Source organism: Budorcas taxicolor, chromosome 20 (genome assembly GCF_023091745.1).
Source record: "Budorcas taxicolor isolate Tak-1 chromosome 20, Takin1.1, whole genome shotgun sequence".
Taxonomy (NCBI): domain Eukaryota; kingdom Metazoa; phylum Chordata; class Mammalia; order Artiodactyla; family Bovidae; genus Budorcas; species Budorcas taxicolor.
The window spans coordinates 30,742,034-30,769,040 of NC_068929.1; positions in this window are offsets into that span (position 1 = coordinate 30,742,034).

Genomic DNA, 27,007 nt, shown 5'->3' on the forward strand with positions numbered 1-27,007 from the left:
ACAGAGAGATCTTGAGATTCTTTTTTTATGTATTTTTCAGGTGTCCTAAAGAAAGATTTCTCTTGCTACAAACCTCTCACCTTTGTCTGCAATATAAAATAAAAAAGCACTAAAAAAATGTTTTTTTAAATGTATATGTCACGCCCCTCCTCCGCAGACATTGAGGGTGACTATTAGATAATGTGGTAAGAGAAGTGACGTATTACCCTACAGTTAGGAAAAGATTTACTCCTTTCTTCATCCAGAGCAACTTAATTCTGTCAACAGAGCCATACAGATTGGCAAAATATGGAAGTGTGCACCAATCAAATAAGAAAATCAATGCAGTTTTTTCTATCCTGAGTAAGGCTTCAACTATTAATGCTTCAGAAATATATTATTTGCCTTTTCATCAATTCACACTTGTCTTTGTCCCTGCATAATTTATACATATAAAAGGATAAGAGTGTAGCTATTTTACTAAAACTGTGTTGTCCAAGTGTGTACCACAGGTACAAAATGTTTCCTTTTTTCTTCTCCTGTTGTTTCAGCGCTACTTAATGACTAAAAACTGAATACCAAGGACAATCATGAGCACTTAAGGCCCAATTCATAAAAAAATGATGCAAGCCATTTATGCACAAATGTTGCCACTTTCATATGGAAACAAGGTACATAAAGAATTCTCCTTTGTGATTCATAAACCCTCTTTAAGGTAATTTTGTTGCTCAGTTTTGTACCTCAGGAGAGCAAAACTCTAAAAGAGAGAAGTAGGAAAGAAAAGAAAACCTACAGATATACTTATAGTCCTATTTGCATAAAAAGCCACAGCAAGCCTTTTATGCAATATTAATTAAACATATATTAGACAGTGGTGTGTGGATTGTATAGTCATTACCCACTTTAGTCAAGAATATAAAATATCCTTGAATATAGCCAAGAACATAAAATAGAAAACATTTAAAAACACACAGTGCTCACTCGTTCTCTTTCGGACAGACCCAGAATCTGTTTCATTCTGAGTGGATTTGCCTACATATTCCAAGAGAATAAAGCACTGGTATAAATACTCAGACTCCGTGTCCAGTCTTTATTGTCTACAAGAAAAAGTTAGAGGCAGAAAAAATTTCCCTATAATTTGCTTAGAATATGTCTAAGTATAAAGGTTATTGAGTCTGATGTTTGTTTTCTACGAATGCTAACACTTTAGATGCATTTGAGATGATTAGAAACTGAAGTGATATGACTGACAGAAAGAGTTTTCCATGTCAGACATGAATATATTATTATTGACCATGACTGGATTCAAAATTACTATTCGAGAGCCTAAAAAAAAACAAGATCAAAAAAAGTTCCAGTCTCTTCAAATGTGAAATAAATGAGAACTTTGTATAAGTTCCACTCATTGTGGCCAATGTCACCATTTACTGATATTTCAACTCAACAGTCTTCACAGTTGCAGAATAACAAAATGCTAACCATGCCCTGTGGCAGTTGTACAAATCAAAATTATGAGGAAAAATGGAAAACTGTAGAGAAACAGTATTTGCTAGGCATTGCATGTCTGTTATGCTTCTTTCTACACTGTGTTAAAACCCCACACATTCATACTCCCAAACCCATTCTTTGTCTGTTGCAGTCCTATTCTGTGCCCAGGGAGGCTAACCTTGAAGGCTGACCTCCATTTAAGTTCACCCAATGGGAAGTACTGACAAACAGTGGGGGGGGGCTGGAGGAGAAGGGGGTTCGGATCTTTCTTCCTCACTGCTTGCCTGTCCTGGTGCTGCGCCTCTGCCTGTGGTCCATCAGTGACCACTTCTCCTGTTCGATGGCACTCCTCTAGGGCTCACCTTTCATTGGGCTCTGAGGTCACCATTTTCCTTCCTTGTTCCCTCAATCCTGAGAGTGAGGGTGGCTTCTTTCCATTGCCAATCTGGGACTTCTTGACTCCCTAATTCTTTTCACATTCATAAGTTATCCTTTCTTAAAGATTTCTGTGGAAGTAATTCTGGAAAATTTCTATGTTTTGTGGGATATTTAACTGACAGACATCCAAGATGTTATGTTTCTAATTGTTTTCTATTTTATATGACTAGAGTGTGGCTAGTTTAAAATTGTTCTATTGTTTTCACTTTGTATGGCTTACACTCAATTTCAAGTTGAACCCATCAGAGGCTCATTCCACAGCACATTAGGTACAATTACACAAAACTAGGCTGGAGTCCATTAATCTCTGAGTAAGCAATGAACAGAATTTGATAATGATAATGTTTAATATATGTACTTGATGACTGGACTGAATACCAACTTATTCAATTAGCAAAACTTTACTGGTTGACTACATTTGTGAAGCATTTTATAAGGACAGAAAATGAGTAGGATACATAGGTATCTAATATCAATGCTACTATTAATAATAGCAACCACTATTGTAAGAACAATAACTAACACTTAATAAACGCTTTCTTTGTGCCAAGCACTGTGTCATTAGCTTATTTAAATATAGCACATCCAAATGAAGTAAGTAGTATAGTATTATTTTTGTCTTTTTACAATAAAGTAGTTGGAGCTTAAAAAGTGGAAGTGTTAGTTGCTCAGCCATGTCCAACAGTTTGTGATCCTTTGGACTATAGCTTGCCAGGCTCTTTTCATGGAATTCTCCAGAATCCTTGAGTGGGGTAGCCATTCCCTTTCCCGCAAGTTGGAGCTTAAAGAAGTTATAAAAGTTGCCCGAGGTCACTCAGCAGATAAATGGCAGAATTGGAACTTGTTCCCACAGCTGTTTTGATTCTAAAACCAAGCTCTTAACCACCATACCATCATGGTGCTACTCGTAAAACAAACAGAAACCCAGACAAAACAGAAAGATACAGTCATCTTTGGAAAATTCTTTGAACTTTATGCATATAATTTTCCATTACAACTTTTTTTCTTAATCACTTTAAAGAATTGTATTTATTAAGGCTATTAAGCTATTGCTGTATCTATGGTAAATATTAGTTTCAGTTTTTTTTAGGGAATTACACATAAATCTTTTCTATGTGATAATTTTCACTGCTTTTGTGCTAGAAAAAATCTTACTCATTTAAAAATGTCTTGAATATTAATCCAAATATTGGATTTTTCAGCCAATGATTTTATTTTTGTGGAGCTGACTTATCTGTATGGTAAAAACAGATATTTAACCGTTTTTTTAAAATCATCACAGTTTCTCAACTTGTAATTAAATAGCCACTCAGCCTCTTTTATTAAAGGCCTTTGACCATTTTTCTCTAAAAGCAATGTGTTAGCCCCCTGGAGACACTGTTTCTTCTGAAACTTATCAAGTGGTAAATGTTTATTTCTCAAACATCTCAGGTAACATGGGCATTCTTGATCCTTAAGGCTGTTTCAAATCCTTCTCTTCCTCCCTCCATAAAAACATCCAACCTGAATCTTATGTCATCAATGTACTTCACCCATAGCCCTCTCTTTTGCAAATCCCTACAGAATTCTGAATCACATCCTTTTATCATGTGAAGATTTAACATTTGTTTCACTATCCTTCTCTCCAATTCTACTTCTGTCTTAATTCTTGCTAATTCTACCACCCATATAGATGATTCTTCTAATACCATGGCCTTTCAGTTTCTTGGTCTCTGTTGTGTCCAACTCTTTGGGACCCCATGGACTGCAGCATGCTAGGCTTCCCTGTTCTTCATCATCTCCCAGATGTTGCTCAAACTCACGTCCATTGAGTCGGTGGTGCCATCCTACCATCTGATCCTCTGTCGTTCCCTTCTCCTCCTGCCTTCAATCTTTCCCAGCATCAAGGTCTTTTCCAATGAGTCAGCTCTTCACATCAGGTGGCCAAAGTATTGGAGTTTCACCTTCAGTACTAGTCCTTCCAATGAATATTCAGGATTGATTTCCTTTAGGATGTACTGGTTTGATCTCCTTGCAGTCCAAGGGAATCTCAAGAGTCTTCTCCAACACCACAGTTCAAAAGCAGCAATTCTTTGGTGCTCAGCCTTCTTTATGGTCCAACTCTCACATCCATTGATGACTACTAGAAAAACCATAGCTTTGACTACACGGACACTTGTCAGCAAAATAATGTCACTGCTTTTTAATATGCCATCTAGGTTGGCCATAGCTTTTCTTCCAAGGAGCAAGCGTCTATTAATATCATGGTTGCAGTCACCATCTGCAGTGATTTTAGAGCCCACTAAAATAAAGTATGTCACTTGTCCATAATTTTTGTTCTCCATCCTACTTCACCCACTTAATCCCATAATACATTTCTAGAATTAATTGCCAGTAACTGTAAATCCCATATAATCTCAATTTTAAATCTTCTACCCTGCCATTATCAGCATCTACCTTTACATCTCCTATCTTCAATTTTTCTGCCTTCTCCTTCTTTCTCATGCTCTTTCCTTGTTTCTCAATTCACTTGGGAAACTGAATCAATTAAAAGTTATTTTTCACATGCTTTTAGTATTATCTACCTACTCACTTGCTTCTATCTTCTTTCCTATTATCAAGGATGAATTATCCATGAGCCTAAGGAAAGCGAAACCTGCCATTAAATCTCATCCCTTCTTTCTTCTTAAGGACCTTGCTCTAGAAATTGTCTCTTCTCTTTCTTGCATAATCCAGTTTTTTCTTCCCTTTTTACGAAAAAATTTCCTACAAACCCACAAAGTTGCTGTTATAGACCTCATTCTAAAAACAAATACCAAAAGACACTGTCTTGTGACTTTCTCAACTTACAGCCTGTATTTGCCTTCTCTTTACAGCAGATCTTTTCTAAAAGCCTATATTCCTTAGAGTATCTTCAGTTTCTCCACTCCTATTCTTCTTTAAAGTTACTCCAGTCTTGTTTGGTCTCCACCATGATATTTTTGCAGCTTTTAACTAGAACATTAATGATGAATGCATTGCTAAATCCAATGCATGTAATTTTTTTGTCCTTGCTTTACTTGATCATTAGGAGCATTTAATTCAGCTGATAGCTCAGGGCACTCTACACTCCTGGATGTTCTTTTGTGCTTGATTGTGCCACTTTCCCATTTCTTTCTCATCTTCCAGTCCTGTGAATATTAAGGCCTCTGTCTGTTGATGGATTTTTTTTCCTTCTCTAAATTGTGATTTAAATTCCATCTCTACACTGATGCCTCACAAGTTAAATTTCTAGTCTGGATATTTCTTTTATACTCCAAATCTGTATACTTACACATCTAATTGTCTTGACATCTCTATGTATATACCTGCTGCTGCTAAGTCACTTCAGTCGTGTCCAACTCTGTGTGACCCCATAGACGGCAGCCCACCAGGCTCCCCCATCCCTAGGATTTTCCAGGCAAGAATACTGGAGTGGGTTGCCATTTCCTTCTCCAATGCGTGAAAGTGAAAAGTGAAAGTGAAGTCGCTCAGTCGTGTCTGACTTTTTGCGACCCATGGACTGCAGCCTACCAGGCTCCTCTGTCCATGGGATTTTCCAGGCAAGAGTACTGGAGTGGGGTGCCATAGTAACTCTAATTTAAAGAACCCAGAATTTACCTTTTAATCAACCCCCAAAATACTCCTTCCAGAGTCTTGCCCAAGTTGTTATTGTGGGTCAGACACTGATGTAAGTCTTTTGAAACTAGAATCTGCTTAAGCCTCATAACAATTCTTTGAGATAAGTATGAATATGCCCCAATTTCACATATGAAGTAATTGAGGAGGTAAGAGATAAATAACCTATCCAAGGCCATAACAATGATTGAGCAAGAATTACAAATCCTGACAGTCTGCCCCCTGAGACTGTGAACTTAACGACAGCCCCATACCACCACTCATGCTTTCTGACCTCGAAACTAGGGATCCTCTTTTACTCATCCTAACCCTTTAGGTGACTGTGAGGTGAGGTGTTAGTCACTCAATCGTGTTTGATTCTTTATGAGCCCATGGATTATAGCCCACCAGGCTCCTCTCTCCCTGGAATTCTCCAAGCAAAAATACTGGAGTAGGTCCCATTCCCTTCTCCAGGGGATCTTCCTGACAGAGGGATTGAATCCAGGTCTCCTGCACTGCAGGCAGATTCTTTACCTTCTGAGCCACCAGGGAAGTCCCTAACCCTTTAGGTGAAGTCATTCAGCAGATCCTGCTAGCTCCACTTTGAAATTTGTACGTATACTCAGAATCTGATCACTTTCTCACACTTTCCCTGTTACTGGGGGCAAGTTGAGGTAATCACAATGGTCTAAGGTAGCCATGCATAATCTCCATATACCTAACCCGCTCACTCTCACTTCCTCTGACCTCAACAGCCACCTTCTCCCTTTGCTCATTCTATTGCAGATGTTGTTGCTGTTGTACTTAGTTACTAAGTCATGTCTAACTCTCTGCGGCTCCTTGGACTCTAGCCCACCAGGCTCCTCTGCCCATGGAATTTTCACGGCAAGAATACTGGAGAAGGTTGCCACTTCCTGCCTGAGGGGATCTTCCTGACCCAGGGACTGAACCCGTGTCTTTTACATCTCCTGCACTGGCAGGTGGATTCTTTACTACCAACACCATCTGGGAAGCCGCATTCCAGATACACTGGTCTCATTTTCTCTAAACACTCCAGACATGGTTATATATTAGGAAGTATGGCTTTTTGCTTTTGTCTTTTTGATCATTTTCAAATAAACTGATGGCTCATTTCTCAGAATACTTTTAGTTTTTTCTCAAATTTCACCTTCCATTTAAAGGCTTTCTCTGGCCATTTTTCTTCAAAATCTGCCCTCCTTCAATTCTCCTCATATTTTTTTTCTGCTTTATTTTTCTCCATATCATAACAAATGATATCGTTTACCTATGACTCTTTTTTATAAAGCTGTCTCCCTGAACTAGAGTATAGGCTACATGAGCGCATTCCGAGGTTGGCTTACTACTATATTCTCAACTCTTTTAAGGCTACCTAGTGCCACCTCATGCGAAGAGTTAACTCATTGGAAAAGACTCTGATGCTGGGAGGGATTGGGGGCAGGAGAAGAAGGGGGCGACAGAGGATGAGACGGCTGGATGGCGTCACTGACTCGATGGACGTGAGTCTGGGTGAACTCCGGGAGTTGGTGATGGACAGGGAGGCCTGGCGTGCTGCGATTCATGGGGTCGCACAGGGTCGGACACGACTGAGCGACTGAACCGAAGTGAACTGCGCACACTGCTGCTACTGCTGCTGCTAAGTCACTTCAGTCGTGTCCGACTCTGTGCGACCCCATAGAAGGCAGCCCACCAGGGTCCCCCGTCCCTGGGATTCTCCAGGCAAGAACACTGGAGTGGGTTGCCATTTCCTTCTCCAATGCATGAAAGTGAAAAGTGAAAAGTGGAGTCACTCAGTCGTGTCTGACTCTTCGCGACCCCATGGACTGCAGCCCACCAGGCTCCTCCGTCCAAGGGATTTTCCAGGCAAGAGTACTGGAGTGGGGTGCCATTGCCTTTTCCACCTAGCACACAGTAGGAGGTAAATCAATATTTCCTGAAGGTATGACATCTGCATTTTTTCATTGGTATGTATTGTTTCTTTTAGCATGTTTTAAATTATTTTATGTGGTAGGGTAATAGGATGTTTTTCAAGAAAAGATTTTTCAAGAAAATCTAACAGGAATCTTCGGTCTACATCACACAACTTTCACTATAATTTCATACTGTGTGTCAATATATTATAAATTCTTCTCATGATAGTCATCATAGCTAAGACTTTTTTGGGACTCCAGATGCTACTACTATTACAATTAACACTCCTTAACATCTTCTTTCAAAAAATTTGGTTCACTACATCTTTAAATTCTGCTATGTAAAAACAATCCTTCTTTATTTTCTCAAGAATTGTCTATTACTTCTACCTCAAACCAGTTAAATTTTTTTTTTTATTCCTAGGATTCCACCAAAGCTGTTCTTTTCAGTAACTATATCAATGATTTCCAGGTGACTATTTGAAATGTACTGTTTTATTTCATAATTTTATTGTACTTGATAATTCAGCAATATCCTTCATAATCGATTCCTCTCTTCTTTCTGAAATATTTTCAACTCTTAGCTTCTATGAGGACAACAATGTGTTTTTGGTTTTCCTCCTTCCTTATTGGTTCTCCATTCTGGGACTCTCTTTCTGGCTTATTTTACTGTCTTTCAAATAGAGCAACTCCAGATTGGATAATTGGTATACTTTTCTTCATTATAATTATAAGTAAAATTCAAATATTGTCTGTTGCTATCAATTCTGGAATCTATATTTCAGGTCAGATTAGCAAAATAAATATATTTAATTTCTTACTTAATTCTTCCCCTAACACTTCACAAATATTCCAAACACAGTGTATCTAAAATTGAATTGACTTTTTTTTCTTCCTCAAATTTTCCATTTCAGTGTTTCGTGTTTCATCAGAGAGATATACTCCCAGATACTTAAGCCAGAATAATGGGAAGCAGTCCCATAAATTCCCTATTGCATACTAAACAACCACCAATTTCTATATGTCCTACTATCTAAGTACCTTCTAAATACTTTCTTTTCTCATTTTTCATGGCTGATCTCTAGTCCAAATTCCTATCATTTTTCTCTTTAACAATTGGAGGAGCATCCTAATTGATCACTCTGCCTCTCAATGAATTCTTTATTCAGCAGGCAGTGATCCTTTTAAAAATTAAAAATCTGTCCATGTTGCTCCTACTTTAAATTCTCAATGAAATCTGCTGCTCATGGAAAAACTACAAAGTTTTCATTACAACCATTACCTGCCTCTCCAGCATTATTTCAGGTCATTCATCCTCAGAACTGAAGAGTAAGAAATTGTTTCTTTTTTAAGTTTTAGCTATTAAGTTGCTTCTGAATGTAGGAAATTTGTGTTTGCTTTCCATTTTATCAAGAATCCTTGTACAACCACTGCAAGATATCTCTCCTCTTGATTTATAGATTTATAAATAACATTTTGATTCTGTATATTTTACACATGGGCTCCACATATTTCTTTTTAGAATTTTTTTTCTGGCATATTGCAGAGAAGGCAATGGCACCCCACTCCAGTACTCTTGCCAGGAAAACCCCATGGATGGAAGAGCTTGGTAGGCTGCAGTCCATAGGGTCACTAAGAGTCAGACATGACTGAGTGACTTCACTTTCACTTTTCACTTTCATGCATTGGAGAAGGAAATGGTAGCCCACTCCAGTGCTCTTGCCTGGAGAATCCCTGGGACAGGGGAGCCTGGTGGGCTGCCGTCTATGGGGTCTCACAGAGTCAGACATGACTGAAGCGACTTAGCAGCAGCAGCTGGTATATTATTGTTCTGTTGCTTTCAAAGTATAGTTTTCTTTTTCTCATGATTTTAAAAACTGATTATTACTGGCACATAGAAAATCCTATTAAACTTCATGGATCTAATATTCAATGTTCTTGCAAATTTTAAGGCATTTACTGATTTTTAAGAATTTCATAGGATATAATCATATTATTCATGGCAAACAGAAGTGGGAGAGTGGAAACAGTGACAAAGTTTATTTTCTCGAACTCCAAAATCATTGCGGACAACAATTACAGCCACGAAATGAAGAGACACTTGCTCCTTGGAAGGCTATGACATACCTCAGTTCAGTTCAGTCGCTCAGTCATGTCTGACTCTTTGCGACCCCATGAATCGCAGCACACCAGGCCTCCCTGTCCATCACCAACTCCCAGAGTTCACTCAGACTCATGTCCATCAAGTCGGTGACACCATCCAGCCATCTCATCCTCGGTCGTCCCCTTCTCCTCCTGCCCCCAACCTCTCTCAGCATCCAGAGTCTTTTCCAATGAGTCAACTCTTCACATGAGGTGGCCAAAGTACTGGAGTTTCAGCTTTAGCATCATTCCTTCCAAAGAAATCCCAGGGTTGATCTCCTTCAGAATGGACTGGTTGGATCTCCTAGACAGCACATTAAAAAGCAGAGATGACATTTTGCTGACAAAAGTCCTTCCACTCAAAGCTATGATTTTTCCAGTAATCATGTACAAATGTGACATTTGGACCATAAAGGAGGCCTCACACTGAATAATTGATGGTTTTGAATTGTGGTGCTGGAGAAAACTTGAGAATCCATTGGACTGCAAGAAAGCCAAACCAGTTAATCCTAAAAGAAATCAACCCTGAATATTCATTAGAAGGACTGATGCTGAAGCTGAAGATCCAAAACATTGGCCACCTGATATGAAAGTTGACTCACTGGGAAAAACACTGATGCTGGAAAAGATTGATGGCAAAAGGAGAAGGGAGCAGCAGAGGATGAGATGGTTAGATAGCATTACCCATCCAATGAATATGAATTTGAGCTATCTAATCTTGGAGATACTGTTCATTGGGTTCTCAAGAGAAGAATACTGAAGTGGTTTGCCATTTCCTTCTCCAGTGGACCATGTTTTGTCAGAACTCTCCACCATGACCCATCCATTTTGGGTGGCCCTACATGACATGAAAGATGAACTCCCCAGGTTGGTATGTGCTCAATATGTTACTGGAGAAGAGTGGAGAAATAACTCCAGAAAGAATGAAGAGATGGAGCCAAAACAAAAACAACACCCGGTTGTGGATGTGACTGGTGATAGAAGTAAGCCCAATGCTGTAAGAACAATATTGCATAAGAACCTGGAATGTTAAGTCCAAGAATCAAGGTAAATTGGAAGTGGTCTAACAGGAGATTGGGCTTTCCTAGTAGCTCAGATGGTAAAACATACACCTGAAATGCAGGAGACCCGGGTTCAATCCCTGGGTCAGGAAGATCTCCTGGAGAAGGAAATGGCAACCCACTCCCATATTCTCGCCTGGAAAATCCCATGGACAGAGGAATCTTGTGGCTACAGTTATTGGGATCACAAAGAGTTGGACACAACTGAGTGACTAAACAGGAGACGGCAAGAGAGAACGTTGACATTTTAGGAATCAGTGAACTAAAATGGACTGGAATGGGTGAATTCAACTCAGATGACCATTATAGACCATTATATGGTAGATGACCATTGTATCTATTATTGAGGACAAGAATCCGTTAGAAGAAATGGAATAGCCCTCATGGTCAACAAAAGAGTCCAAAATGCAGTACTTGGATGCAATCTCAAAAATGACAGAGTGATCTCTGTTCATTTCCAAGGCAAACCATTCAATATCACAGTAATACACGTCTATGCTCCAACCAGTAATGCTGAAGAAGCTGAAGTTGAATGGTTCTATGAAGACCTACAAAACCTTCTAGAATTAACACCCTAAAAAGATGTCCGTTTCATTGTAGGGGACTGGAATGCAAAAGAGCAAGGTCAAGAGATACCTGGAGTAACAGGCAAACTTGGCCTTGGAGTACAAAATGAAGCAGGGCAAAGGCTAACAGTTTTGCCAAGAGAACGCACTGGTCACAGCAAACACCATCTTCCAGAAACACAGGAGAAAACTCTACACATGGACATCACCAGATCGTCAATACTGAAATCAGGTTGATTATATTCTTTGCAGCCAGAGATGAAGAAGCTCTATACAGTCAGAAAAAATAAGACCAGGAGCTGACTGTAGCTCAGATCATGAACTTCCTATTGCCAAATTCAGACTTAAATTGAAGAAAGTAGGGAAAACCACTAGGCCATTCAGGTATGACCTAAATCAAATCCCTTATGATTACAGTGGAAGTGACAAATAGATTCAAGGGATTAGATCTGATAGACAGAGTGCCTGAAGAAGTATGGAAAGAGGTTCATGACATTGTACAGGAGGCAGTGACCAAGACCATCCCCAAGAAAAAGAAATGCAAAAAGGCAAAATGGTTGTCTGAAGAAGCCTTACAAATAGCTGAGAAAAGAAGAGAAGCAAAATGCAAAGGAGAAAAGGAAAGGTATACCCATTTGAATGTAGAGTTCCAAAGAATAGCAAGGAGAAATAAGAGAGACTTCTTCAGTGATCAATGCAAAGAAAAAGAGGAAAACAATAGAATGGGGAAGACTAGAGATCTCTTCAAGAAAATTAGAGATAGCAGGGGAACATTTCATGCAAAGATGGGCATAATAAAAGACAGAAATGGTTTGGACCAACAGAAGCAGAAGATAGTAAGAAGAGGTGGGAAGATACAAAGAAGAACTATACAGAAAACATCTTCATGACCAAGATAACCACAATGGTGTGATCACTCACCTAGAGCCAGACATCCTGGAATGTGAAGTCAAGTGGGCCATAGGAAGCATCACTATGAACAAAGCTAGTAGAGGTGATGGAATTCCAGTTGAGCTATTTCAAATCCTAAAAGATGATGACATGAAGGTGCTGCACTCAATATGCCAGCAAATTGGAAAACTCAGCAGTGGCCACAGGACTGGAAAAAATCAGTTTTGATTCCAATCCCAAAGACAGGCAGTGCCAAAGAATGTTCCAACTACTACAACTGCACTCATCCCACATGCTCTCAAAGTAATGCTCAAAATTCTCCAAGCCAGGCCTCAACAGTACATGAACCATGAACTTCCAGAAGTGCAACCTGGATTTAGAAAAGGCAAAGGAACCAGAGATGAAATTGTCAACATCCATTGGATCATTGAAAAAGTGAGAGAGCTTCAGAAAAACGTCTACTTCTGCTTTATTGATTATGCCAAAGCCTCTGACTACTTGGATCACAATAAACTGGAAAATTCTTCAAGAGATGGAAATATCAGACCACCTGACCTGCCTCTTGAGAAATCTGCATGAAGGTCAACAAGTAACAGTTAAAACTGGACATGGAAAAACAGCTTGGTTACATATTAGGCAAGGAGTACATCAAGGCTGTATATTGTCACCCTGCTTATTTAACTTACATGCAGAGTACATCATGTGAAATGCTGGGCTGGATGAAGCACAAGCTGGAGTCAAGATTGCTGGGAGAAATATCAATAACCTCAGATACACAGATGACACCACTCTTATGGCAGAAAGTGAAGAAGAACTAAACAGCCTGATGATGAAAGTGAAAGAGGAGAGTGAAAAAGTGGCTTAAAACTCAACATTCAGAAAACAAAGACCACAGCATCTGGTCCCGTCACTTCATGGCAAATAGATTGGGAAACAATGGACACAGTGGGAGTCTTTATTTTCTTGGGCTCCAAAATCACTGCAGATGGTGAGTGCCACCATGAAATTAAAAGTCACTTGCTCCTTGGAAGAAAAGCTATGACCAACCTAGACAGCATATTAAAAAGCAGAGCGATTACTTTGCTGACAAAGGTCTGTCTAGTCAAAGCTATGGTTTTTCCAGTGATCATGTATGGATGTGAGAACTGGACTATAAAGAAAGCTGATAGCCAAAGAATTGATGCTTTTGAACTGATGTGTTGGAGAAGACTCTTGAGAGTCCTTTAGACTGCAAGGAGATCCAATCAGTCCATCGTAAAGGAAATCAGTCCTGAATATTCATTGGAATGACTGGTGCTGAGGCTGAAACTAATACTTTGTCCACCAGATGTGAACAACTGACTCATTTGACAAGAGCCTGATGCTGGGAAAGCCTGAAGGCAGGAGGAGAAGGGGACAACAGAGGATAAGATGGTTGGATGGCATCACTGACTTGATGGACATGAGTTTGAGCAAGCTGCAAGAGTTGATAATGGACAGGGAACCCTGGCATCCTGCAGTGCATGGGGTCTCAAAGTTCGGACACAACTGAATGACTCAACTGAACTGAACTGAGTCTGGGCAATACTTACTGGAGGACCTAGGAGGTTGGTGTGCTACAGTCCATGGGGTTGCTCAGGGTCATGTATCGCTTAGCAACTGAACAACAACAAACAACAAATCATATTATATTTGGGCGCTCAATTTTAGAAATTCATTTGTGAGACATTTTGAGTGCTTTGGCCTTTGGTTGCCTTTCAGTGCAATATTCAGGTCAAAATCATTTTACAAAGTAAAATTAGCAAAAGAGCATCATGCAATTAACATCAAATTAACAAATTCTTAATCACAATTTAAAACATTAGAATGTAGAATAGGAGTATACACAGACCAAACAATTAAGTTTCAGTAATCTGAATTTTACAAGTAACATTATTATATTACTTTACATTTTCTCCACTGCTATATACAGGTATACTCACAGATTCTAGGAATTTGAAAGAGGTGAATAGCCACCTGAGTAAATCTCAGTTTTCCCTGAATTCCTTTCTTTTTCTAGTCTCCACTTTTTTTGTATCTTTTGTTTCAGATTCTAGCATTGACTTTACACTCAGAACAATATTAAGTAATAATAATGATCGATAGTATCATTGACTTGCTCTTTATTTTAATTTGACCAGCTAAAGTTAGTCAAAATAAAAATAACCTTGACAGTTTAGAAAGAAACGTTTAACATGTATATGATATATAGGAATTTTCTTTTGTGTTTTAGAATCAGAAAGGGTAATAAATGTATCAAAGGCTTTTCTAGAGCTTGAAGTGATATAGCTTTTCTACACTTAAATTACTTGAAATACTATATGCTACTGACTTGTTTCTCAGTATCACACTCATTTTGAATTTCAGAAAGAATATTGCTTATCCTTGGTTTGTTGAGTACATGCTTTAGGTTTTGTGTCCCTTTTCACAAATGAAAAGGATCTTTAGATTTCCTTTTTGATATTTTTTAGATTCTGAAACATGGCTTTTAGTAACTTTATAACATGGATCATTATTTACTTCCATATTTATTTCTTTTTTGAGATATAGCCATTTAGCAAATTAAGGCTGACAATTTATTGTGTTGTTGACATAGTCTAATATATAGCCGCTGATGAATAGGTTGACTCAACAGAAATAAGTATTTCTTTGAAAATTTTTATGAATGCTCATAAAAACCTGTCTAGATGCAGAGACTGTTTAAAAGTTTAGTATATATTTTTTAATATCTTTCATAGTTTCAGAGACTACTTTATAAAGCTATCTACAATTTTAAATTCAGTTTTACAGATTTCAAGATTTTCTAGATATTTTCATTTATTTTCCAGGTAATTAAAATTTGTTCTAGTTAATATGTTTAATAAATTAAACACTTTCAAGTTTATTCTTATATTCTTTTCATGTTTCCTAATAATTTATTTTTTAAATTTTTATTCAAATATAGTTTATTTACAATGTTGTGTTAGTTCCAGCATAAAGGAAAATGATTCAGTTTTATATATGTGTGTGTAAGACATGGCAACTCACTCCAGTATTCTTGCCTGGGAAATCCCATGGACAGAGTAATCTGGTGAGCTACAGTCCATGGGGTCGCTAAAGAGTCAAACATGTCTTGGCAACTAAACAATATATATATATTTTCTTCCATTATAGGTTACTAAAAGATGTTGAGACTAGTTCCCTGTGCTATACAGTAGCTCCTTGTTAATTATCTATTTTATTAGATAGTAGTATGTATATTTTAATACCCAACTCCTATTTTACCCTTCCTCTTTTGTAACCATAAGATTATTTCCTATGTCTGCGAGTCTATATTTGTTTTGTAAATAATTCATTTGTATCATTTTCTTAGATTAGGTATAAGCAATATCATATAGTATTTGTCTTCCTCTGAGTTACTTCACTTGTTATGATAATCTCTAGGTCCATTCATACTGCTGCAAATGGTGTTATTTCATCTTTTTTTGTGTGCTTCTGTGTCTTGCCTATTGTAAACAGTGCTGCTGTGAACATGGGGGTGCATTTATCCTTTCAAATTACATTTATCTCTGGATTTATGCCCAGGAGTAGGATTACTGGATCAAATGCTAACTCTATTATTAGTTTTTTAAGGCGCCTCTATACTGTTCTCCTTGATTCCCCAGTGGTGCTAGTGGTAAAGAACCCACCTGCCAATGCGGAGACACAGAGACACAGGTTCAATCCCTGAGTCAGGAAGATCCCCTGGAAGAGGGCATGGCAACTCACTCCAGTATTCTTGCCTGGAGAATCCCATGGACAGAGGAACCTGGTGGGCTACAGTCCATGGGGTCGCAAAGAATCAGACATAACTGAAGTGACTTAGCACACACACAAACTGTTTTCCACAGTAGCTACATCTATGTAGATTCTCCCCAACAGTATAAAAGGGTTCCCTTCTCTCCACATCTTCTCTAGTGTTTATTATTTGTAGACTTTTCTAATATTCTAAATACGTATATTCCTTCTAAATTAATTGATCTAAATGACTCAAAATTCTATATAATTTTACATTTGCTGAAGTTTCTGTATTTAATCTTTAAAGTAATTTTCAAGCAAGCTCTTGGAAAGCACGTATCATGTGCATTGCTTTCTGCCTTGTAATCACTATTTAGTTTTCATCTTTACAAAATTTTTTATTTTATTTAACTTTGATTTGTTATTAGAGAGAGGCAGAAAGACAGAGACTATAATGAAGATATGAAGATTGATTGATGATTCTCTGAGTCATTTTTACTAGATTGACATCTGACAACTAAAACATGACTAACTCAAATAATTATTTTTTAAGTATTAATAGAAACATTTATAAGATTTAAACTCATTCTATTAACCACATCATAATATGGCTATATTATTTTTTTGCCACTAAGCAAAGATTAACAAAAATCCTATGGACATAATGTAGAACATTCTGGTTAGAAAGATACAAATTTCTCAATATATAAGTTTCAAGTAAGTCTAATTATATTGTAAGTCTAATTAATATACTGTGCTTGCATACTAAATTGCTTAAGTTGTGCTCAACCATGTGACCCCATAGGTTGTGGCCCACCAGTCTCCTCTGTATGTGGGATTCTCCAGGCAAGAATACTACAGTGAGTTGCATTTCCTCTTCTAATTAATATGCTATCTAATATACTTTCCAGGTCTGAAATTTTCTACCTACACATTAAAAACTATGAAAAATTAAATATCATTTGCTTAACTTTGTGGTACTAGGCATATCTGTATTCTCTACAACTGTCGCAGAAGACTTGAAAGTTAAGTTTGGTATCAATCACCAATGTTGTGATGGATATCCTGCATATTAGTTTTCCTAATTATGAAAACTGTGACACTGGAAGATGGTAATGAATACAGCAAGCATCTAATTGCTTCTCCACCAACTGCAGGAATGTTTTATTTAAAGCAATTAAGAAATTGTGCTTTGACAGGTTTCAAATTTCATCCATCTGCTTACATATGATTTTCTGGGTGGATATATGAATATTAATAGCAACTCTGTAAACAGGTGCTACAATTCTTCCCTTTGTGAAACAATTTTGTCACATGTGCATAGCCCTGGTCAGTAATGACCTAATTTTGTCACTGTTTACTACCTTAGTAGCTCAAATGGCAATGACATCATTTATCCTATGGGTGGCATCTGCTCCCCATGTCATTGATATGCACAATGATGTGTACGTATGTGTGAATATAAGAATATATATATATATATATTCTTAGCAACCATTTTTGTAACAAACAGCAACTGGAGTTCAGGGTGGGGAAATCAGAATCTAAGAAATGGTAATTATCTTTCTATTTGTGACACAGATATGAGTATAATAAAAACACATTCATTTCTATAATCAAGTTACACATTGGCTTAATTATCTTTGCTTAATGAATTATTCTAAACAATCAGTGAAATACTGAATGTACTTCTTTACAGATGAGATTTCAGAAATTTCTCCTATTATTCAAATGTATAAATTTGACATTCTTGATCCACATTCTTTTTTCCTATTTTAATGTTTCAATTCAGCACAAAATATATTTAAATGTTCATCTCAATCTTAATATCATTGTGAACTTGGTCTACTTTATTAAATATATCGTTCAGAACTGTGTTCTAATTATTTGCATGTGGTTTCCTAGATCACTAGGTATTATTTTGTTGGGCATAAGAGAACATCTAAGAAAATAGTTTTATAACCATCTGATAATACATGGACAAAATTGTTCAGCTATAAATGATACAGGACAGTTAATTAGATGGGGGCTGAAATGTGAGTAAAAGTCATACTTCATTCACACTGCCATAAGACTAGAGGAGTATTTGAAAGATTCTGTTACCATATCAGAACTTGACATTTTTCAATGTTTAATCTATTAGTTTTCTACAACCAGTGCCCTGACATCATTTGACTTTTAAGGAACTGACAGACACCACTAAACTGTGAGAAGGTAAATGTAAACATAATGAATAATAAACTCAGACATCTTCAGAAGTAAGTGGCATAGAGGAGATGTTTACTTAACATAGATGTCTTATTCTTCCATTGTGTAGTATGATGCCAAGATATTGGGAATATTTAAGATTATGATTGCAAAGTTTATAAAATTCATGTCCCTGCCTTTAAGAAGCTTTCAGTCTACTCATTTGAAAACCCTAATGAGTTTATAATGGAGAAGGAAATGGCAACCCACTCCAGTATTCTTGCCTGGAGAATCCCAGGGACAGAGGAGCCTAGTGGGCTGCTGTCTATGGGGTCGCAGAGTCGGACACGACTGAAGCGACTTAGCGACTTAGCAACAATGAGTTTATAGTAGGAAAACATAAATCTCTAGTGAATAAATTCTTACAAAAATTATAGACATAATAGGTTTTAGTTTTGTATCATATATAGAGACAAATACAATAGAAAAAATTGAATGTCAAGATATCCGTATAAATCATAAGACTTTATGGTGTAGCATAGGTTTCAGTACTTTAAAAAGAAATAAATAAAATACATAAAGGTAAAATCAGCTTTCAATGGACAGTGAATGACATTTTTCAAAGTATTAAATGCCAAGTAGAAAAAATACATATTTGAAACATTTTTAAAATTATATATACCAATAATTTGAAAAACCTACGATTTCCACTATTGGTTTCTAAAAATTGGAATAAGTATGAAAATATCCATTGGAATCTATATATTCTGGGGGACGAGAAAGGAGGAAGTACAGATGTAGGATGATTGACAACTTTGGATCAATGTGATGATTGTATCAATTTCAGATTCTCTGCTAACAATAGGTGTCTGATTGGACACCACTGACTTTATTGGGAAGTGGATGGAGTATAATATACCTTGCAGTGCATTAGTTGTTTGCGTTGATTGGATGAAAGACAAATTTCACATGGAACAGAGTCTGAATCCCATCACTGTTGCAATTACATTGAACACTAGTGGAAAAATGCCCTGTTGCTTCTGCCGTCTGCTGTAAATTAGCAGAAATTTCTCAAGTCATTGGCTTCCAGAATTCCTCATGATTTCTTTTCAATAAAGTGAAACATGTTTAGATATGTATACTTATTAGTCAGTTAAGTAAATGAGTCTATAAAGCCCTGGCTCTCTTAATAGACCTCTCCAGCTTTCTTTCCCACTGTAAGTATTCAACAGTGTTTATCAGCTGATGGGCCCACTGGCACTGGAATAGATGTAATTGCAATAAAATTCATTTTATACATATTTTTCTCCTATCTTAAGTAATGACATAAATTAAAAATATATCAGTAAAAACAGTCATATTTCTATATGGGAATAAAATGAAAAGTCTGAATCCTTTAGTGTTGCAGCCCATATCTTCTTTGTGACCAATTTATGACATCTTTGCTCTAGTGTTCCAAGTAAGTGCTCTTTCTAAGAGTAAATAAGTAAACCACTTATTAGATTAATTTACCATAGCATGCAGATGAACACCTTATAAACAAAGCAAGGCATGGATTTTTAAAGTTTTTATTTTATCAGTTTTGTCCCATCAATGTTTACTTCCTAGATGCTTGAGGACTACTGGGATTCTGGAAAAAAAAAAAAAAACAACACACAAAACCAGAAAACAAATCTGATTGAAGCAGCTTTCAAAGCAACTTTTTTTTTAACCATTTATCAAACCTCTTTGCTCTGTTAGGCTTCACAAAATGACAAGGCTATTTCAGAGCCATAAACCTCAATGCCCCGTGCAGTTATGGCATGCAACCAAAGACGACCGGAGAGAAAATGAAGCCGTAATTGACTACAGCTGCTCAAGCCTAACATTTCCCAACAGCATCCCAAGATTCTTCGATTGGCTTTTCTTTCTTCCTACCAAACAGACCAATGGGAGCCTCTGATGATTTACCTAATGGGTAAACTGAGGGACCATAACGTGGTCCATGTGGGGGGTCTCTATGTGGCCCAAGGCATGAGTGGTCCTATCCAAGAAAGCCAATGATTGGTATGTGTTTGACTGCTGTTTCACTTGTTACATTCAGTGTTCAGGATGAAAATAAAATGATAGCAATTTTGTATGTTCAAGGATCATTTTTAGCTGGGTACAAGGCTTTGCCTTCAAACCTAAGGGAAGTGTTCTGTTTTTTGGAAGTTACTATTAAAATATAGACTGGAACCATTACATTTTATTGGCTTAGCCTTTCCCTGCACTGCCTATAAAAACAGACAGTGCTTTAAAACTTCTCACTAATGTCCACTTTCTTGAGGGTGGAGCTGACCTCAAGCAGTTTACTACTTGTCTGTTAGTTAAGGCTAATTAACTTTGACTTTGTTGTTAGGGCACCCTAATCTGGGGTTTCATCTTAAATAAATTGAAAAAATACTGGGTTCAACCCAACACCAGACAGTGACTGTCTTGGACTTTATGTATTGAGACTTCTTTACTTCATGGATTTTAATTACAAGGATATTTGGTAAATGTGCAATCAGTTCATTCTTTGATATTTAAATGCACCTTACTACCAAACATTTTTTTTATAAAGAGACTATGATTGTGTTATTTCTTTTAAAACAAGAAATGTGTTCCAATTGAAGCCATCATGAAGCACAGGAAATAACATTGTATTGTTTTATAAATAAATTACTAGCATTGTCCTTCAATTCAGTTCAGTTCAGTTCATAGGCATAATAATTTGTTTACATTGATTTTATATTGTAACATTAATAGCTCATTTCATTTTTCAACTATATAAAGGGAATCTGAGTTTCATCTTATTTTTGTTTAACATAATAATTAATATAAATATGTAGAAAGTATCATATTTATATTAACAATTTTTAAACTTTATTTTTTATTGAAGGATAATTGCTTTATAAAATATTAGCTGATTTTTATAGAGAAATCATTTGCATTTCAGATAAACAATTCAGAGATTATATAACTCTAAAATATAAAAACTTCAGAGCTTCAGAGTAAAACATTGTAATATAAATCCAGCCTTCTTTAAATTTGAATAGTGGCAATGAAAGTGGTATTTATGTAATATATTACTTTAACATATCAAGTAGGTCAAATAACTCATTAGTACTTAAACTTAAGTAATGGTCAAGTTAATCTTTAATATTAAAAGTTAATACAAAGCCATGATTTTTTGAATCTTTATTTTTCATTATTTTTATTTAGATCCATTTGTATGAAAATATTTACCATAAGAAAAAATTATTTATAATCTCCCTTAGTATCACTGAAAAATAAAACCATTCCAGAAATATATCTTTCATAAAAGAAACAGTTTCTTCAAACACAATACATAAACACATCACGATACTTGAACCCTCATTGACCCATGGCCAAATCAAAGTGTGTTTTTGTCAAAATGAGGTCAGTGTTCTGAAAATAAAATAAGTTACATTTTTGAACAGAATATTTTGAGTCCAAGCAACACAGATGATGGCAGATGTTGTGAGACAGAATTATCTGCATTTGGCTGTATCCTCTGAAGGGTCTATTATTGCTGGTAATTAATGCTGTTACTGTTGAGAATGATTGAAATAAGCACTTGTAACAGTCAGGGTTCCCCAGAGAAATAGAAACAATAAAAAATATATACACATCATTTAACAATATATATTATATATATGTGTGTGTGATTTAGTTTATAAACATATATTTTGTATGATTTATTTTAAGGAGTTAGCTTACACAACTGTGGGTGTTGGCAAGTTCAAAATATGGAGTTGAGGCTGCAGTCCTAAGACTAATTTCTTCTTATCCAGAGAGCCTCAATTTTTCCTCCTAAAGCCCTCAACTGATTGACTAAGTTGCGCTAACTTTATAGAAGGTAATCTCCTTTACTTAAAGTCAACTCTAAGTATGAACTGATGGCACATTTCTAAAGTGTCCGTATATTTAGGGCCTCCCAGGTAGCTCAGTGGTCAAGAATTCACCTGACAATGCAGGAGAGTTAGATTCTATCCCTGGTTCAGGAAGATACCCTGGAGAAGGAAATGGCAATCCATTCCAGTATTCTTACCTGGGAAATCCTATGGACAGAGGAGCCTGATGGGTACAGTCTATGGGGTCTCAAGAAGAGTCGGACGTAACTTAGTGACTAAACAACAACAACCTTTTAATTAAGATCTAGGATTGTAGAATTTGACCTCATTTATAAAATACCTTCACAGTAACACATTGAGTAGTGTTTGTTTAATAAATGGATACTATGGCCTAGTCAAGTTTATACATAAAATTAGCCGTAAAAACACTTCGCTTTGCTAAGTCACCTGCTGTAGAGCTTCTAAGTGCACGTACTTCTTTTCACTTATTTTTCTTCTTCACTTCCCTTTACATCTAAGAATTAGCACACTAAAGTATCCGTGTTAAGAATCTTTGCAAAATTTCTCCTTCTCTACTCTTTTTTGTTCTTTGAGTTCAGGGTATATCTTAAAATGAAACTTTTACAGTAGCACTTAAACAAAAACAGATCACCAGTGTGTGGACCAAAAGATTGCTTTCAACTTGAGTTCCACATAATTCTGTTGATCATAAAGAACAACAAGGTCTCAGTTGATATTACACCATATGCTTTAACTACTATCTGAACAGGGAAAGTGTAGTGGAATGTTGAGACCACTGCCTAGATAATTGGCACACTTATGGGTGTAAGAGCAAAGAATATTTACTAAACAGTTGCTCAGACCTATTTTCTTGTGTCTTCAGACCCAACCCAGAATCTTAATTTCACTTATAGTCTGTGGGCTCTAGACACTGTGTGCCTTGACTCTAATCACAGATCTACCACATTCTAGCCAAATGAGATTACGGCAAGGGTCGTAACCTCTCTTAGCCTTGGGTTCTTAAAAAATTTATTTTAAAATGTTAGGAATAATATTGAAGTATCAGGAGGATTAAATAAGACATTAGAAAATTATTTTTGCTGTCTCTGGCACGTACACTTACACAATAAGTGCCAACGTATTGATTTATTTACAGTGAAAATAATTCCTTCCTATTATCACTGAAGGATTACCTTGACATTGGATTAATTTCAGTGTGACACAGTGGAATAAATACAGATTTGTAAACCAAACATCTTTACTCTCAGTACTGACTTTGCCGTTTACTAGCCGTATGGTCTTGGACAGTTTACTTAACCTGTCTGGGCTTCAGGTTCACCATGTGTAAATTGACAAAAATAAATCATTTAATGTGGTTGGAGGATTAAATAAAATAATGTAAACCCGCCAAGGTTTGCTGGCACACAGTTGCTGTGTAAAAACAGGGCATATGACCATCATTATTTCTGTTAAGAATTAAATGACTGAATAAACAAAAAAGACAATTTGAATCTCCTGTTATATGTTTATTATATTTGCATTTATTACATTTACGTATGTTCACATTATATGTATATTACATTAAGAATGGTAGCTTACTTGAATCTTTGTCCCAGTATTCAAATGTAACTCAACTGCCTTGGAAAAGATTCCTTCACTTGTTCTTAAACAGTTGAGGCACTTGTAGTAAGTTCACTCAGCTTCTAAGATGGATGGATAAGAAATGTTGTAGGTAGAGATATGAAAGCCCTTGGCACATCATTTTTCTCCTGCCATGAATGCCTTACCTGCTCATGACTTGCAGGAATGCCTGAAGGAAAACTTCTTCCTGAAACATGAGCTTTTACAACCAGGTGATTATTTTTAGACAAATTCCTGGAAGTTGGAAGAGTTATTCCTGAAGCCCCAATTTTTTTTTTTTTTTCTCATTTCATTGGAGAATATGGAACATAACTGCTAAAGAAAACATTTTTTGGAAAAAATGATCAAGTATTTTGTGCATTATTTAAAGCTGTTTGGTGGTAGTTTTCTGCAAGAAATATTTTATAAAAATGATGAAAGCATCCTATTTGAGTTTCTTTCTCTTTCTCTCTTCTCTTTTCCTCTTTCTATTTCACTCTCTTTATAGGAATAGGAGTTTAGACTCTATCAGCCTGGATGAAGGTGTAAAATTGTAACCCAGAGGTTATATTGTTATCGATTAAAAGGTAAAACCCAAATAGCTTGTCTTCACTGAATTTATGTGTCTTCCAGAATTAGGCAGTGCTCTTCAACAAAGAACTTGATTAACTTTTTAAAATAGCTGACAAGTTTCTATTCTTATTGTACATTGTTCCCTGAGAATTGAAAATATTGTGCTGGAGTGCAGGGTCATATTCTCGCAAAACCATTTTTTGTCATATAAATGACTTTTTAAATGATTGAGATATAAGAAAATAAAAGCCTTTAATATCTGAGCTATATGTTACTGTTTTTCATGGATAAGAAACATATAGTACAAGCATTTCTTGAAGATTATTGTGGGTTCCATTCCAGACCACAGCAGTAAAGTGAAATATCAAAATAAAGTGAATCATATTAATTTTTGAGCCCCAATACATATAAAAATTATGTTTGCATAATACGGTGATCACATGTTACTCTTTCTTTCACTTGAACATGTAGAGACCATTGTAAGTCTATTGACTGGCCTGCTTTCAACACTGTAATTTCTTAGGGAATAGAGAGGTCTGAGGAGAAAGAGAGAGAGACAGGGGATCAGCACCCACTCAATGCAGCAGTCAGAACACACACAACATCCATTAAGTTTTCTGTTTTATAAGAGTGTGATTTATGGCACTCCAAAATGATTACAATTGTAACATCAAAATCACTAATCCCCAATCACCAAAACAAATACAGTAACCACAGAAAACTTTGAAATGCTGGAATTAGTAAAATTTGACACAGACACAAAGTGAGAAAATGCTATTCATAAAATAGCACTGACAGACTTGACAGATGTCATTTATTTCAGTTCAGTCCAGTCACTCATTCGTATCCAAGTCTTTGCAGCCCCATGGACTGCACCATGCCAGGCTTCCCTGTCCATCACCAACTCCTGCAGTTTTCTCAAACTCATGTACATCGAGTCAGTGATGTTATCCAACCATCTTATCCTCTGCCATCCCCTTCTCCTCCTGCCTTCAATCTTTCCCAGCATCAGGGTCTTTTCCAATGAGTCAGTTCTTCACATCAGGTGGTCAAAGTGTTGGAGCTTCTGCTTCAGCATCTGTCATTCCAACGAACATTCAGGACTGATTTCCTTTAGGATTGACTAGTTGGATCTCCTTGCAGTCCAAGGGACTGTCGAGAGTTTTCTCCAACTCCACAGTTCAAAAGCATCGATTCTTTGGTGCTCAGCTTTCTTTATGGTCCAACTCTCACAACCATACATGACAACTGGAAAAACCATAGCTTTGACTAGATGGGCATTTGTTGGCAAAGTAATGTCTCTTCTTTTTAATACACTGTCTAGGTTGGTCATAACTTTTCTTCCAAGGAGCAAGCGTCTTTTAATTTCATGGCTTCAGTCACCATCTGCAGTGACTTTTGAGTCCAAGAAAATAAATTCTGTCACTATTTCCATTGCTTCCCCATATATTTACCATGAAGTGATGGGACCAGATGCCACGATCTTAGTTTTCTAAATGTTTTAAGCCAACTTTTTCACTCTCCTCTTTCACTTTCATCAAGAGGCTATTTAGTTTTTCTCAGCTTTCTGCCATAAGGATTGTATCATCTGCATATCTGAGGTTATTGATATTTCTCCCAGCAATCTTAATTTCAGCTGTGTTTCATCCAGCCCAGCATTTCACACGATGTACTCCGCATATAAGTTAAAGAGCAGGGTGACAATATACAGCCTTGATGTACTCCTTTCTCAATTTGGAGCCAGTCTGTTGTTCCATGTCCGGTTCTGACAGTTGCTTCTTGACCTGCATACAGATTTCTCAGGAGGCAGGTAAGGTGGTCTGGTATTCCCATCTCTTGAAGAATTTTTCTGTTTGCTGTGATCCACACAGTCAAAGGCTTTGGCATAGACAATACAGCAGAAGTAGATATTTTTCTGAGATTCTTTGCTTTTTCTATCATCAAGTGGATACCGGCAATTTGATCTCTGGTTCCTATGCCTTTCCTAAATCCAGCTTGTACATCTGGAAGTTCTCGGTTCATGTACTGTTGAAGCCTAACTTGGATAATTTTGAGCATTACTTTGCTAGAGTGTGGGATGTGTGAAATTGTTTGGTAGTTTGAACATTCTTTCGCATTGCCTTTCTTTGAGATTGGAATGAAAACTGAGCTTTTCCAGTCCTGTGGCCACTGCTGAGTTTGCCAAACTTGCTGGCATATTGAGTGCAGCACTTTAATAGCATCATCTTTTATAGCATCATCCTTTTTTTGAGGATTTGAAATATCTCAGCTGGAATTCCATCACTGCAAATTTTTGATTTGTAACAACTGCAATATCAAGTGTAATAAAGCAGTAAAATGAGATCTGTCTGTGTCATACATTAAGCAGGCAAAAATATCCTAGTAATTGAGTTTGCATGTCTGTTTGAATAATATAAAGATATAATAAATTATGTTTATAAATGTATCTCAAAATTAGCACTCTACTAATGATAAACAGTGAGTGAAATGACACACTTTGTATAATTTTAATTATTTCTATAAATGACAAGAAATGACAAACTTGCAACTTAAAATCCTCAGTTATGTTTGGGTCATCTAAGACACAAAGGAACAATGATTAATAAAGACTGATTTTACTATGCTGTTATATATTAATGATATATACCAAGATAGATCATATATAAGGGAACATTTTTGTAAGCAAATTCTCAGGAAATCAGTCTTGTATAAAGTTGATTTTTTTCCCATAAAAGCTGCATCATCTTTATATTTTCTTCTCGGAAGATGAAGTTTTGTCTAAAAAGCCAAAAACCTTTATTTTATAATTGCAAGTAATAATAATTAGCCCTTAATTATATATTCTGCTGTTAAGTTATTTTTAATAT